The sequence below is a fragment of the Alexandromys fortis genome, unplaced genomic scaffold (genome assembly GCF_014885135.2).
Source record: "Alexandromys fortis isolate MF-2015 unplaced genomic scaffold, M_Fortis_MF-2015_v1.1 scaffold_56, whole genome shotgun sequence".
Taxonomy (NCBI): domain Eukaryota; kingdom Metazoa; phylum Chordata; class Mammalia; order Rodentia; family Cricetidae; genus Alexandromys; species Alexandromys fortis.
This window is the reverse complement of record NW_026067935.1, coordinates 3012234-3017635: the sequence shown is the minus strand read 5'-3', so window position 1 is coordinate 3017635 and position 5402 is coordinate 3012234. Positions and strand designations below refer to the sequence as shown.

General features: G+C 43.9%; 1 protein-coding gene across 1 annotated transcript in view; it reads right to left on the bottom strand.

The window, feature by feature from the left end:
- Tmem132d (transmembrane protein 132D) overlaps window positions 1-5402 on the bottom strand; it is a 621098-nt gene that overhangs the window by 94988 nt on the left and 520708 nt on the right. The window lies entirely within an intron of this gene.

The window sequence follows — 5402 nt, the reverse complement described above, 5'->3', positions numbered from 1 at the left end:
AAAAAAAAGGGGGGACTTTGGAAGGGAACAAAGCTCCTCGTTTCAGAGTCTGATTGGAGCCTCCCAGAGGCTGAGAGTCAAGAATTTCAGTTGGATTTATGTCCACTGACATAGAATTGTTCCTTATAAAAAGGTAGAAAGTTATTTTAAATAAGACTATTAAGAAGCATGAATGTGCGGGAGTAATCAACCACTTTCTAATTAGGTTTCTGATTAGATTAAAGCCACCCTCCACAAGTTGAAACCACATCCTCCACAAGTTGAAATCCTGGCACTGTTACTGGAGGCAGGAACCTACGACCAGACAGGTCCTAAGCCCCTGGGGAGAACCTACTAGTATCATCCTGCTAAATGGACACAGCATTTACCCACTCCTAAAGATACATGGTGAGAGCCATTGATCAGTGCATCTCTCCATCCTCATCAAAGAGGGACAGGCTGAAATCACCTGAGGGGGTTAGACCTTAACCCCATGTTTAGATTCTGGATTGATTATGGATTGAAATTTAGCAGGGTGGGTATCTTCAAAGATGATCCTATTAGGCTTGCTTAGGCCTATTACCATATGCACTCACGAACATGGGCCGAGATAGATCAGTCAATATACAAGGCAAATCAAGAAACTCAAGTCAGACAAAAAGATTTAATGGTGCCTACTACTTAAGGTGTATTAATAGAGATTGTTGGTGGGGTGGCAAGATGGCTCAGTGGGGTAAAGGTGCTTGCCATTAAAACCGAAGACCTGAGTTTGATTCCAAGCCCCACAAGCTGGGTGAGGAGAAGCTAGTCTTGCATTTTTAATCTGACCTCCACTCAATGCTCCATGACATTTTTAAGCCAACACGCACGCGAGCGCGCACACACCCACACACATGCACACACACACTTCATTTCAGGAAGCAGGAAGTTCAATAGGAACTGTGATTTACAGGGTCAACAACACAATGGCTCATAGATTACCAGCTGTGCCCCAGGTGAGACTAGATGCCATAATGACTTAGAAGTTCCTTGTTCACGTCTCAGCTTGCTGTCAAGGTCCCTTGGGGTTTCTCTGACTCTGAGCCCCACCAGTTTGCTATGGCCCCCAACCAACCACCTCTCCCTTCATTCCAGTGCCTCCTTCATATTTCTGCAGCATATGGAAACAGGCGGCAGTGATCTTACTTTTTATACCTCCTTTGTGACTTTCAGACTTATTTATTTTTATTGTATGCATATGGGTGTTTCGCCTGCATGTATGTCTGTGCATCATGTGTGTACCCACAGGTCCCAGAAGAGGGTGTCAGGTTCCTCTAGAGCTGGAGTTACAGGTATTTGTGGTCTGCTGTGCACACGTTGGGAATCAAACATGGATCCTCTCAGGTGAAAAAAAAGTCAGTGCTCTTGAGCCATTTCTCCATCCGTTCATTTGTCATTTAAAAAGGGGTCTGTCCCCTGTTCTAGATCACAGATGGATGAGGGTGGACCACTGCGGTCTTCTCCCATGGCACAGTGGGAGAAATTTTATATATATATTCCAAAGCTCAAAAACAGGTCACCCCAGTTATAGAAAAGGTTCTAGTCTTTCCTTGACTTGCTCACACTTCTGATAAAACTGTTCATGCTGGCCACTTAGACCATGGTGACAAAAAGCCACAATTGTTCAAAATGTAATGGATAATTGATTGTGGGGGGGGGCCCAGCCTCAGTTACTACATCCACAACACAACCTCCACACCTTAAGGGTCAGGGAACGTTGCAGAAGAGGGCTCAGAAAGATTGGAAGAGCCAGGAGGTTCAGAACATCTGCTCTGAGATAGTGGTATCTATATAGGATAGGAAAACTGTACCCATCAAACAAAACCCGAGCAATATCAATGCCAGCTGATGTGTCAGTATGAACATGGTAAATATCACAAGACTCCATGCTAATTGCTTGAAGCTTTTCTTGTAGCTACTGAGAGAGGGAGAGTCGGTCTTCTGCACAGACAAGCCCACTGGTAGGTTATCTAACATCATCTGATCACCTCCATATATGAGCAACACCAAATGGACTAGGTAGATCCAATAATAAAGAATAAGAATAGTAAAGAATAATTTGAGAAGAGAGGAAGAACGGGAAGAGTTGGAGGGAGGGAAGAATGGGGAGCATGAAGGGAATACAGAGCAGGTAATTGAAAAAATTAAAACACGCATGCTCCGCCACGGACTCTTGGCACACCCTTGAATTCACATCTCATTACGGGATACAGTTTTTTTTTAGTGAGGGGAGAACTGAGTCTGTGTGTAGTCAGAGGTTCAGAGATGAAACTCTAATCTGGCTTGCAGCAAAACGTAATTTAAGAGTTAGACCATTGCAGAAAGAATTCATAAAAGCGATTCCAGGAGAGCACATGACACAGTGTCTCTGATGTCATGGAGGAAGGATGCTAAGAAAATGAAAGCACGGAAATGAAATGAAGAGGGGGGGGGCAAGCCTTCTCATTTGCAGATCTTAGGGAGGTTTGAAAAGGAGGAACAGGAGGCACTGCGGTGAAGAGACACAACCTGCCTGTCACAATTTCCTCAGAAATCAGTGGCGAGTGTAGGATTCGAGTCCTTGCTTGTCGGAGGCTCAGCTGTAACTCTAATTTTCTCAGGCTCCTATCAAGAGAATTTACACTAATGCCTAGTCTACATTACTCGAGAAGATAAATCTCCTTCTGACTAAGCCTTTGCCTCCAAATGGCTACATTTCTGTAAAATCTGTTTTATAATGACCTGCAGGCTTGTTCCTGTCTGCCCCGAACACAAAGCTAGGATTTTTCTCGTTTCTTTTCTAAAAGAAAGTATGTTTCATAAAATTTCCCATTTTGCCTAAATCTGTTTAAAATATTACAGTCACTTGGAATCACAAAATCCATATGTAATGTCAATAATAATGACTTACGTATGTTAATAGGATAGGTTTTTAATAACTGTTAGAAATATAAGCACCATTATAGTAGGAGTATCTAATGATTTTTTTCTTCGCAAAGACAATCTATGTGGGATAAATCCATTATCTTAAGGGTATTTTGATAAGGAAAAATATATGTAAAAAGCTCTATGCGTCCGTATGCGATTGTTAAACCCCATTAAGCATGCTTAATAATTAGCTGGCCAAAGAATCTCATTAGACGTACATTAAGTGTGCACTGAAGTCACATTTGGAACACTTCATTAGAGGCAACACGGGCTTTCCTGCATAACTTAAATACAAAGTCCAGTCAAATTAAAACTTGAATTTATGTCCCTCCCACCTGATCTGGGAGAAGAAATCTTGCCACCACCAGGGACCAGCCTTGGTTGGGCTATGTCTCAGTCAGCTAATGGGCCCATTTAGGTATGATTTACATGCCACATGCTTATTTTTAAAGGACAGTTCAGTGCCTTTTACTAAATGTATGCGATTGCACAGTAATCACCATAGTCTAGTTCGGGGAGAATCCTTCACGCCAAAGTTGGCTAATGTTCTTTTGTAGTTAATTCTACATTACTCTGTTACTCTTTCTGTCTAGGCTTTTTCTGTCTAGGATATTTTTTATGATCTCTCACACACATACACACACAATCCTAGAACATGTGACAATATGTCTTCTGTCTTGTTTCTTTCTCTCAGCATGATTTAAACCTTTGATATTTTTATGTGTGAATATGTGTGTGTCTCTCCACACGCGTGTTCATGTGAGTGAAGCTGCCCATGGAGGCCAGAAGAGAGCACTGGGTCCCCTGGAACAGGAGGTACAGATGGTTGTGAGCTGCTGTGTGGGTGCTTGGAACTGAACTCAGGTCTTCTGAAAGAGCAGCCAGTGCTCCTAACCACGGAGCCATCTCTCCAGATCCTAACATGATGGTTTTAAGATCAATTCTCATTGTTTAATTCTGTGGCTACACCACAGTTTAATTTCCCATCCAGTCACTCAACTGCATTTGGGTTGCCCCACTGTATTTTGTAGTGGCCTGCCTATTGTATGGGATGGTTTGTGAGTTGGACAGGGGCTGGAGATGAGAGAGAAAGAGAGAGAGAGAGAGAGAGAGAGAGAGAGAGAGAGAGAGAGAGAGAGAGGGGTCATCCTTGAAACAAGAATGCTCCCTTTATTGTGTTCCAGGGAAGCTTATATAGGGCTCTCCTAACTCTTGAGATTTTTCATTTGCAATCCCACCAGAAACCACTCCCCTATCATCAGGAGCTCACGAGGATCTTGTGCTCAGTACAGCTGCAAGCATAGTAAAACAAGTTGTTTACTCTGGTAGGCAAGGGGTCCGTTCAGGTCTGAGGGTCTGTAGTTCTCAACAGCTCCCCATTTTCTATATCATTAGCACTAAGATTCTTGACTGACCTAGGAGTGGCACAAATCTGATGGAAGGAAGGAGAACAACTAACCACATGCAAATCCCACAAGAAATCCAACTGCTCTTGTAAGCTGGAAAATGCCCTAGTGAACATGCTCATTCTACATTCAACTAGAAACTAAATGCTGGTTCTGGCTACAAGATCACCACAGCAGCTGTCTTGCTGATGGCAATTTCACCTGCCGCTGAGGCCACATTGGTGACAGTAGCGGCCACTACAAGCTGCAGTGATCATGAAGTCTCAACCAGGATGTCTCAGCACAGCTGATTAACCTGGACCATAGTGGCAGTCGTCTCCTTCACCCAACAGCTGTTGAAACTTGAGAGCAGTTAAGGGCAGAATCATTCAAGGTACAGACAGCTGTATGAGAATTGCTGGCTGCCTGTAGCCTATTTAGTCATATGGAACTATCCAGAGCCACTGGCATCAGCACTGGCAGATTCCTGACTGGGGCCCATTGTACCTATTGCCCGTGGCTGATGGTATAAACTTAACGGCCTCCCCAAGCTGTTCCCTGACCCCATAACCTTCAGTATACAATCATTTAGTGAACTTTGGAATAGTTTTCTCTAATCTGCTTCCTGCTGCTAGTTAGGCAAAGTAATTCAAAGTAATTTTTTTTGGGGGGGGAGGGTTGTTCACGGCAACCTTTCAGGGGCTCTTGGTCCATCAAACCACATTAGTTTGGAATGATTCCACAGGTTCTCATCTTCACTCTCCTTTGCCAGAGTGGACTTGAAAAAAATCCACCCCCATCCTTCAGTTCACTCTCCTGTCTTTTCTTTATTATGTTCCTGATGGCCAGTCTTCTGGAGGGCGCCCCTCAGAGCGTCCCTAGTTCTCCATCCCAGAGGTGCCTCCTGTGGTGCTTGCACCATCTGCAACTGCTATCGGGTAAGGTTCTGGGGATGCAAAAAACACACAGACACATACCCATCTTCAATCTACCCTCACTATTCCCGAAGGCTATCTCTCAGGGATCCTGAGCTCCTGATCTTGCTGGGGACCTCCGCCTGTTGTGTGAAACGCACACACACACACACACACA